This window comes from Phyllopteryx taeniolatus, chromosome 3, assembly GCF_024500385.1.
Source record: "Phyllopteryx taeniolatus isolate TA_2022b chromosome 3, UOR_Ptae_1.2, whole genome shotgun sequence".
Lineage (NCBI taxonomy): Eukaryota > Metazoa > Chordata > Actinopteri > Syngnathiformes > Syngnathidae > Phyllopteryx > Phyllopteryx taeniolatus.
In genome coordinates, this window is record NC_084504.1 from 16760553 (window position 1) to 16771651 (window position 11099).

General features: G+C 43.0%; 1 long non-coding RNA gene across 1 annotated transcript; it reads right to left on the bottom strand.

Annotated features, from left to right (window-relative positions):
* Nucleotides 1-528: 528 nt before the first annotated feature.
* Nucleotides 529-9595, bottom strand: LOC133474977 (uncharacterized). Its single transcript, XR_009787681.1, has 3 exons — nt 9424-9595; nt 8903-8997; nt 529-7924 (listed from the first exon to the last, which is right to left on the bottom strand). It is a non-coding gene; the product is annotated as an uncharacterized LOC133474977 (long non-coding RNA).
* Nucleotides 9596-11099: the final 1504 nt, after the last annotated feature.

The window sequence follows — 11099 nt, forward strand, 5'->3', positions numbered from 1 at the left end:
ATTGCTAAAAACAATCAAGTTTATCAGTTTGAACATTAAATATCTTGTCTTTGTAGTGTATTCAATTAAATATAGGTTGAACATGATTTGAAAATCATTGTATTCTGTTTTTATTTATGTTTAACACAATATACCAACTTCATTGGAATTGGGGTTGTAGACAGGTGTGTGGCTTTCCTAATCAAGTCCAATCAGTATAATCAAACACAGCTGGACTCTAATGAAGGTGTAGAACCATCTCAAGGATGATCAGAAGAAATGGACAGCACCAGAGTTAAATATGTCTCACAGCAAAGGGTATGAATACTTATGGCTGTGTAATATTTCAGTTTTTCTTTTTTAATAATTCAGCAAAAATTTCAACAATTCCGTTTTTTTTCCTGTCAATATGGGGTACTGTGTACATTAATGAGGAAAGAATTTACTTAAATGATTTTAGCAAATGGCTGCAAAATAAAGTGAAAAATTACGTGGGTCTGAATACTTTCCGTACCTACTGCAGACTGACATGGCACTGCCAAGAGGCTGAAATTTCATCGGACAAAATCTAATAAACATTCACAAAAAAATGGAAACAGTGCAGCCAAGAGAAACGCTACAAAATTAAGATGAGACTGTTGGTAATGAACTAAAACAATTGAATTTGAAAAAATATTAGAATTTATGTTGTAAATGAGTCACTGATGGTGTAGTGGTGCATTCGCCTGACTTCGGAACCGATCCCACTCAGTGACGGTCTGAATGTGAGTGCGTGTGGTTGTCCGTGTCTGTATATGACCTGCGACTGACTGGTGACCAGTTCAGGGTGTAGTCTGCCTTTTGCCCGAAGTCAGCTGGGAAAAGCACCTGAACAGGATAAGCAGTATTGAGAATAGATGGATGGATGGATGGTTGTAAATGTAGTTCAGTGCTTCTGATGATAATAACCTAGTTTGCGCAGAAGTATAAGAATACGGTGTAGTGCTGCACGAGAAGGCACACACTGTTACCGATGCACTTACTGGCTTTCGAAAAACTTTCAAACTCCTCTTTTTCAGGGGAAAGACCAGAGATTTGGAGTCCAATGAAAAAATTTGACTTTGGGCCCTACAATTTCAAGACTGGAAATTGAAAATACTATTTTCTACGGACCATGAGAATAATTACCACTCTTCTCCCCCTTACAGCACCCCCGCTCCGATATAAGCCTTGGGAGTGTGTGATGTCGATGAAGGTTCTAACTGTGGATTTCCATTTTTCAATTCTTGCAAGCCAGTGATGATGACGTGTAATACAATTGGAGATTATTGCCATTGTGGGGAAAGCAAGTGATTTAATGGGCAAGATATGACAACTCGCTGGAAGACAGAGAAACACACACAGACTACATTGGTAAACACAGGAACTGCCGTATGGTTCTGTCTGATCATACAAACAAGGGAAGTGGTCATTGTGTGGTTTAGTCAGAGACTAACACCCACCTGTTCAACCACAAATTGATTACAACACATGACAAAAGCCTGAGAAGATTCAGATCTCACAGTAAGATATGCATGTAGTCTCAGTTTGGAGCATATACATGTTCACATGCCAAGAAGATCAGCTTTCAGGCCTGAACGAGATGAGCAGATGCTCAAGAAGGAAACACCCCGGGACTGAATGCTGTGCTTTGTGTACCCAATCTTGCACTGTAACACACTGCAAAACTACAAACTGTGACCAAGTAACTGATGAAACAACAATAATGGAGGAGATGGATAGTTCCTATTTAGTTCACAGTGTGTGGCTGTTGGCCTTGGTAAGGAGACAAAGTTAAGAGTAAAGCAAGAAAATGGACGACGGCATCAAAGTGGAGAGACTGTAGAGTACAATACTGCAACATCCTGAGCTAGAGAACAGCTACAGATACACCTTCACATACAACAATTCAAGCAGAAAAATCCAGCCCAACTTCCTCAGCTGCAAATTTAGCTGACCCTGTCCCACCTTGGGTTTGTTTATTCGTCATTTGAAGCTGAGCAATGTCAAAGCCAAAGCAGACGTCTCTACTGGTGGCAGTTTGTACAGTACAAACTTGGTTATCAATAAAGTTTACGAACCAGCGAGGCCACCTTTCATGTTGTGTTAGCACTGATGTTAACGTTACTGTTGTCTGCTATGCTACATAGACACTATTGGTAAAATGTTCCCCAATCACATGATTTCAAGAGAACGAGCTTTAAATTGTGAATAAAGTGGATCAATCCAGCTGCGCCCAACGTCTGGCCCGAGAATCTTGCAAACCTTGCCCTCTTTCACCACATTCTATCAACAGGTGAAGTTGTGTAATATGCTCCTCTATCATTACAGGCCCCCCTCCTCTTTCTCTGGCCCTGGCTCAGCGGACGTGCAGCTAACGCACCCTGTGGGTTTTCTTATCTCCCCTTGGCCACTTGGTTCTGCCCAGCCCTGCCCTCTCCCGTCTTCACTGTAGACACATTCTTATCCTCATCTCTCGACACACACAGCTCGATACTGCATGAGCTGTTAATGGAGTGATCTGTACATGTAAGCACAATCCAGAGCAGCAGAGGCCTATAGTACCACAAGTTTTCACACACAAGTCCGAAAGTCAGATGAATGATCTGAGGTGAAAGAAGATTTAACCCTTACATACTGTTTATTTTACATGCACACAGTATTTTGCCCGTCAATTTTGACACATGTACACTGTATTTTTCGGGTCAATTTTGTATTACTGTATTCTCATTATAGAAGTGTATCAAATTATGCATTCCATATCTTTTCCAAATGTATTGCTAACCTGTCTGACTTTAATTCCAGGACCTCGCTAATGCTGTGAACTTTGGCACTTGTTCCATAGTTCTGGATTTACAATGTCTGCAGAAAAAAAAAAAATCCCCCCAAAATAAGACTCCGTTGTAATTTTAGGCTTGTTTTTTGATGACATATTTGACCTTCTACCAGATTTTGGCCCACTCACATTTAGGTCCAAAACTCTGTGAGCCTGCTGACGTCGGCGACGGAGGACGAGGACATTTCCTTATTATACTAGTACGTGTTCTGCGGCATAATTGTTGCTTATATTGAAAGTCTGGATGTTTTTTCGAGACATTAATGACTGAAAATAGTAAGGTTAGATACATTTGAGTAGGCTTGTTTTAAAATCGATCGCTCTAGTACTTAAATACATTTTTAAAAAGTCTGCCTGTATACATTGGTTTTGTCATCTCATCGTTTCATTTATTGAATCACTCGAGACTGTGGTGATCAGGCCCATCTGGCCCATCCCCTCCACCTGCAAGGAGCTGCATCGCTTCCTGGGTTTCGTGAACTTCTACTGCCGGTTCATACGAGACTACAGCAAGTTGGCGGGTCCTCTCACTAGCCTCACCTCTTACAAATCCTTGTTTTGCTGGACACCAGCTACTTTCCTTGCCTTCAAACGCCTCAAGGAATTGTTCAGCAGTGCAGTTCAAAAACACCCAGACCCCTCCTACAGTTTGTTGTAGAGGTTGACGCCTCGGACACCGGATCCGAGGTCATACCCTCCCAGCGGGACCCCAGAACCCAAAAACTCCACCTCTGTGCCTTCTTTTCTCACCGCCTGTCACCCTCTGAGTGGAACTACGACGTAGGAAACCGTGAGCTACTACCAGTGGTGCTTGCCTTGCAACTGGTTGAGGGACCCCAGACCCCATTCATCTTCTGGACGGACCACAAGAACCTCACCTGCCTCCGGTCTGCAAAGCGTCTGAACGCCCGTCAAGCTCGTTGGTCCCTGTTCCTCAGGCGCTTCAACTTGAGCCTCTCCTTTCAGCCTGGATCTCGTAATAGCAAGCCAGATGCCCTCTCTTGCCTCCATTCACTTCCCTCCAGCTCTGTGGAACCTGACCCCATACTTCCCTCCTCCTGCTTTGTTGGGGCCCCCACTTGGGAGATTGAATGGGTGGTTGAGGAGCCCTGTACTTCGTTACCGCCATCCCCCCTCTGAAGGTAGCACCGTCATTCTTACCATCATAGATTGTTTCTTTAAGTTTGTTCACTACATGCCCCTTCCTAAGTTTCCTTCCGCTCTCGAGACCGCTGACCTTCTTGTCCTCTCCGTGTTCAAGTTTCAAAGAATACCCATGGACATTGTCTCTGACCAAGGCCCCCAGGTCTCCCCCCAGGTTTGGAAGTAGGGTGCAGCAGCCAGCCTGTCTTCAGGGTACCATCTACAGACCAATGGCCAGACAGAGACTGCTCTTCAATGTGTTGCCGCACGCAATTCCGCCTCCTGGAGCACCTTTCTCCCGTGGGTCGAATATGCCCACAACTCCTTCACCAGCTCTGCCACAGGTATGTCTGCCTTCATGGCATGCTAAGGTTTTCAACCCCTTCTGTTTACGGAGCAGGAGCATCCTGTGGTGGTTCCTTCGGTGAGGGAGCACCTGCGATGCATTCGGACAATATGGAGGAGCGTCAGGGCAGCTCTCACTCATTAGGTTAAAAAGAACAAGCGGTTGGCTGACCTCCATCGCTCCCCTACACCTGAGTACAAGTTGGGTCAGATGGTGTGGCTCTCCTCCCAGGAACTCACTCTGCAGACAGAGTCACGTAAGCTCACACCACGCTTCATTAGACCTTTTCCTATTACTAAGATCATCAACCCTCCATCTGTACAGTTAAAGTTACCACAGTCTTTCAAGGTCCATCCCACATTTCATGTATCTCTGCTCAAGCACGTCTCCGCCAGTGCTCTCAGTCCTCCAGGCATACCCCCTCCACCCTACCGACTCGTTGACGATCATCCTGCCTTCGCGGTGTCATGCATCCTGGATATACGGTCCCGGGCACAAGAGATTCAGTTCCTCGTGGACTGAGAGGGTTATGGTCGGGAGGCACGTTCCTGGATTTTGCGTAAGCTCATCCTGGATGACTGATTTTTATGCGACTCATCTGGGGAAGCTTGGGAGGATGCCAGGGGGTGTCCGTTGAAGGGTGGGTACTGTGGTAATCAGCACTCTGGAGCCTCCTCCGCAGAGCATGGGAGGCGCTCTGTTCCGCTCTCCCCCTCCCTCTCCAGCACTGATCACCTCCTCGCCTGCGCCCCATCAGCACTGATCACAGCCTGCACTTAAGCCCGGCAGTCCCAGTGTTCCAGCGCCAGAGTATTCCCGCACCTCCGTGGTACAACCGCCGACTCGTTGCTTGAGTATCGCTTGTTGAAGAAAGTTATTTAACTACCAGTGCCTGCCAGTGTCCACCACACTGCCAAGCTCACTTACCTCCTCACGTGCCAGCCTCCTGGATTCTCCTGCTGCCACGGACCACCCTCACACCTCTGGATTCTAGATCTCACACAGCTCACAATCAGAGGTGGGTAGTAACGCCCTACATTTACTCAAGTAACATTTTTGATAAACTGTACTTGTCAGAGTACTTTAAATACACTTTTTACTTTTACTGGAGTATTTATGTGAAGAAGGATCGATACTTTTACTCCGTTACAATGATCGACATGCCGTTCGCTACTTTTATTTATCCATTCTTGCGTGTGCGCCTCTACTTTTAGACTCCATCTTCAACTTCCATATAGCGCGCCCGTTGCGCCAATCCAACATGATCACTAATGTAATTTGACTCCCAAGTCACCAATCATATGACACAAGGCAGTCACATGACCCCGCACGTAGCCTTTGCGAGCCAATCATAATGACTCATTTTGGGGGAGAGGAAAAACAGTTGCGCGAGTGTTTACTTTACAGACTCCAAAAATCTTTTGTCATGAAAAAAAAATGAAAAATCAGAAGTTACTCACATGTTACTCTTGGGTAGTTTTTTCATTGAGTAATTTCTTATTCAAGTAAATATTTGGATGATTACTTTTTACTTTTACTTGAGTCATATTATTCTAAAGTAACAGTACTCTTTCTTGAGTACAATATTTGGCTTCTCTACCCACCTCTGCTCAAAATAAAACCCCTTCCCAGGACTTATTCTGTCTCAGTCTGCTTTTGGGTCCAATCTTTGGTTTCAAACCATAACAAAGACCTTTTAAAAAGAGTTTCGGAAGATGACAAGACACACTTTTGTGAAGTATTACTGCCTTTTTGTATGGTCAGTGCCGTCATGTGACAGTGGCTAACTTTGATGGGCATGGCTGGCTAGCGCCGTGTTTGAACCTTTTTAATCAATGACACCATAATTAAGTAGTGATTCTTTAGCATATTAAATACTGTATGTGATGGAACATAACTTTGGGGTGTTGATGAGAGTGTGAAACAGTATATAATAGCAATATTAGGTAATACACCAACTTGAATAAAGCAGTGTTTGGAAACTCAAGAATTTTTATTATTTTTTTTAAATTTCCTTAGAAGTTGTCAGTTTGGAGGTGGGTGGATTGCGCCCGACAGCGACGTTATATAAAATATGATTAAATACTCTCATTTTATATTATAGTACATTCCATTGTTTACATTATTTCCAAATTTAGTCTCCAGTTCCATTGGTGACGTCACGAGGCATATTGATTTTGGCGATGAAAAATGTGTTTCCCGGGGCAATTAGTTATTTACTGATTGCTCCAGAATGGAAGACTGCTATTATTGGAAATGATTGTCAGTTACACTTTCTTGAGTTAAAAAAAAATTATAATAATAATACAAAAGGGGACCTTATTTGTGAAATATAGGCCATCTGACTGCTATAGGTCCTTTAATGGATGATTTATCCTTAATCAACGTGTCAAGAGAGAAGGGAAAGTGTATTTTTGCTGGTACTTGCTTATGCAGGTGCAGATCTCACGCCTGTGTCAAGGAACACTCTGACCTGTGACTTACGTTCCTTAGTATGTATGATCATTCTTATGCTGTTTTACGCTTTCACTGTTTTTTGAAATTCCCGCATGACTGGTCAAAGACCAACAGGCACATGTTTCTGTGGGAAACGTTTGCATAAGTGGTGGAAACACAGACAGTTCTCTGGACTATTCGAAGCTCTCTCTTGAACACAGATACCACTGTCCTGTAAAAAAATGCACACATTTATGACATGCCCAGTTTAAACCTAAATTTCATTTTAATAGACATGGGTCAAATCTGAGCCGGTCCAGCTTCAGTTTACACTAACGTTGGCATTTTTTTAATATCTTAAATCTTATGTATTTTGGGTCACTTTAGGAAATGTCATCAAATTTCAGGGTGAAGGAATGACATTTATGTTTTTTTTTTTTTAATTGCTGGAAAATGTCAAAATGGGTTAAATTTTACATCATATGTAAAGCTTAATCCACATTTGTTTGGATGTGTCTATGCCCATGTGTAATCTAGCAGTTGACACCCTCCTCCTCCTCCTCTCCCATCTTTGTCCTCCTCCATCTCATTCCCACAAAATTCATTGCTCCTTGTAATTTGACCTCAGCCAAAACTCGCTTTGCTTATGCATGCTTCTTCCCTCAATTATGCTCATCTCTTTAACGTCCCCCCATTGCTGAATCTGTGCTCATCGACAGTCTTTTTCAAAACTATGCAACCAGTGAGAGGGAGGTGCCGTCGCCCAAGCACAATAACTTGCTTCTCTCCCTCTCTCTCTATTAGCTCACCACTATGTTCTCCCACTGCAAAACTTTCCCAAGAGGATAAACATCATGTGGTTTTGGGAAGAGGATCTCATGTTGTGCAACGTCTTTGTTATTTCTTCTCTTTATGTGCAAATGTCCTGCATCTAGTGACCCTGCTTTTGACTTTGAATAGTTTGTCCTTCCATACATGCATTCACACACATACAAAAACAGCCTCCTGAACCTATTGCACTACTGCACATTGACAGGCCTCACCCTGAAGGAAGAATGGTTCAAATTCCACAGCTGACACAAAAACACAGGCGCGAGACGGAATGGAGGAACTGATGTCAACTTCATCCGACCAGCATACCACCACCACCCCTCTCCATCTGTTCTCTGCTCAGGTTGAGATACAGAAAAACCTCTCATGTTTAACGCCCTTAAGGTCGAACAATTTGGATTTTGAACAATAAAAGAAAAAAAAAAACACAAAACTTAAGCAAACAATCCACAAGACGTCAGTGTAACGTTGTCTCTCATTGGCTTTTATTTGAAACACTTTCCAAAACAAGGAGCAACCTCAAGATGGGGCGTTCGGCGAACAAGTTTGAAAGAACACAAAAAAAGAAGATAGACTATAAGTTATGTAATGAAAGCAGAATTCACAATTATAGCAGTAAGTAATACATGCTATCACTTCAAAGTTTGATATCTTGAGATTTTTTCAATATTGTTTGACAAGTAGTTAGCTTTTTTTTACACTTACAGTCAAGAGGTTGACCAGTGTGCAGAAATGAATTGTATTCGACTTTAGAAATTCCACCCCCCAGTACACCCCACAACCAAAAGTGCGAAAGATACAAGGACGCACTTTTTTAGTTTTTTTTTTTTTTTTTTAAATCTTCTCTACAATTTTTTTTCCCTCACATCTAATTTCATATGCACTACATAAAAGCTTGCACAATAACTCAGAAATAAAGTAACTCATCTATGTGAATCATGCACAGAAAGTCAGACGTAAGACGAACTTTGTTGCTGCGATGTTCAGTTTGGACTAAATAAAACCCTTGAGGGGCACTCAGACATGATATTTAGTCAGTTGCTTCAAGTGACACACCCACCACCAAAGTTTGATGAAATACGTATTCTTTTTGTTATCTAAAACACAATTCTTGATCACGATTCATGAGCACTATAACGCTGGATACACGTTTAGAACAGATGTTTTGCTAAGTGTTCTTCCCCCCCCAGCGGTGCACGAGCCAAACCGTTACGCAACTCCCACCCGCCCTCTGCAAAGTTCTGCTGCGCACACGAACTCAATAACAAGTAGTTACAAAAAAATACAAAATAAAAGAACCAAAAGATTCCTACCTTTCAAAAGATAGCCACCTCGCGGAATCTTTCGCGTCTCTTTCTCCTCGACGTCCACTTAGTTTACCACCACCCGGCTGCTCTTCTGCCTCTCCCTGTAAGCCACACACGGGCAATAATGATGATGATGATATTGAATCAGAACGTTTTATCCCTTTGTCAACTAAGAGGAGACCTTTAGTTAATCAGATGCAAAAAAAAAAAAAAGATGCAAGTATGCTATCTTGTTAGTCTCCAGACAAACACCCCCCACTCAGTCCAACCCTATTGTGCACGCATGGATCTCCGCCCGGGTTGGTGTGGTCCTGATGCGAGTTTTTATGCCCCACGTCTGTTGTTTTTCATCTACAAAGCAGACATGCTGGAAAGTGGACACACGCCGCCACTGTTTCTTATTGTTTAAATACGCATATGTTGTTAAATAAATTTTTTCCCAGTTACCCTGAACGCATCTGATCACAAACTGCGACAAAGTCAGTCCGTCGTTCTACAGTGCGCGCGTGTGCGTCCTCTCTCCTCACCGAGTTAAAAGTCCTTGCTGTGGGGAATGAATTCCTCCTCTCCTGCGCTCCGTGCCCTCTCTCCACGGTGGTCGCGCCCACTTATGTTGATGTTCCACTCCGGGCCAGCCTTCAGCAGCAGCCTCATTTCTCGTGTGCTCAGAGCCACACCCATTCATTCATAAAGTGGAGAGGGTGCCAGCCGGTGCTTGTGCATGCGCGTGTGCACGTATACGTACAACAGCTGACACCGAATCACGTCATATCTTGTAAATGTCATGTACTAGTAAGAAATCCTGCACAATGTCATGTGATCCAATGCAAGAAATGGACATAAGAAAACCTGCCTTTGTAAAGACTTAAGACGAATGCAGTAATATTAATTAATGTCCCTCCTCTAAATAAGGCCATCAAAATAAAGTAAAATCAAGTAGTATGGTACAATGGAGTAAAACCAACAACATACATAGATAAATTAACATCTCGCCAATAATTTATCTTTGTAATATCAGAATTTGTGATCGTACAGCTCTATAAGATTGTGCAGGTGCACCATACCTGTATAATGAAATCACTACAGTGCGCACATATGGTAAACATTTCAATCTATTAAAGCTGTGACTTTTTCAATGGGAGTCCTAGTGTTCGCAATATCCCTTTAGCGCTACAATACAGTTGCAGACAATTACATCATCTATGCAAGAGTCATCTACACTCATGAACCCAATGAGAAACAGCTTTGATTTGTTATTCAGACAATTCGTGGTTAGATATAGAGCAAAAAGATCATTGGCAAAGTGGATAAAAAGTAATAGAAATGTATATATACCTCATGTTTAATATCTTCACATTCGTATTTGGGCTAAGTCTTAGCAATGGCTGAAGGTAGATCAGAATAAACAAAGTTGACAATGTTTGCGTTTATCTTTTAACATCAGGCGACTTAACGCGTTTCCATAACTCCTGTCCTTTCCAGCGTTGAAACAGTTGCTGTCTCATGAAGGGAACGGAGCAACATGCCCAGCCTTGCTCTCATATCAGTGTGCATCCACCAGGTTCTAGACAATAATCATCAAGCGGTGCAGCCGCAAGCATGTGGACGGAACACTTTGATCATTAATAAAGACCATTGGCGGAAACGCCGGACAACTGGGAGTTCAGTTTCTTACACTTCAAGTTTGGGGGGTGGGGGGGAACTAAATCAACATTACAGTAGTCTATAGGTATTCCCAATTCACTGAAGGTCATATGAGTATGTGCGCATCCCTCCTCGATGTACACAGGAGTAATGCACCTTTATCTGAAAATGTCTTAGGCAGCACTTTTCTATGCCATGCCACTATTGATGTAACAATAAGGGCACAATAGGTCCATAATGGAGAGTGTCCACATGTACACATAAACCAGATTCTCGATCAGTCTCTCTTCTAAGTGGGCAAACTGCTGATCCCATGGGTGTGAATGGTTGCATCAGCAGAATGACAAAAAACAAACAGTTGGCGATTACACAGCGCCTTTACCATAGACACAACACAATATTGACACACACAAAGCAGCGATCTCGGTCTCGTTTGGATCACTTTCACTTATGCACGTGAGGAGCCAAAGCGGTGTTTGACACCAGCCATTGAGTCGCCACAATGACACACGTTCGGGAGCTGGGCGGCCACAATGAGCCTCTATTTGCCTCGGAGCCT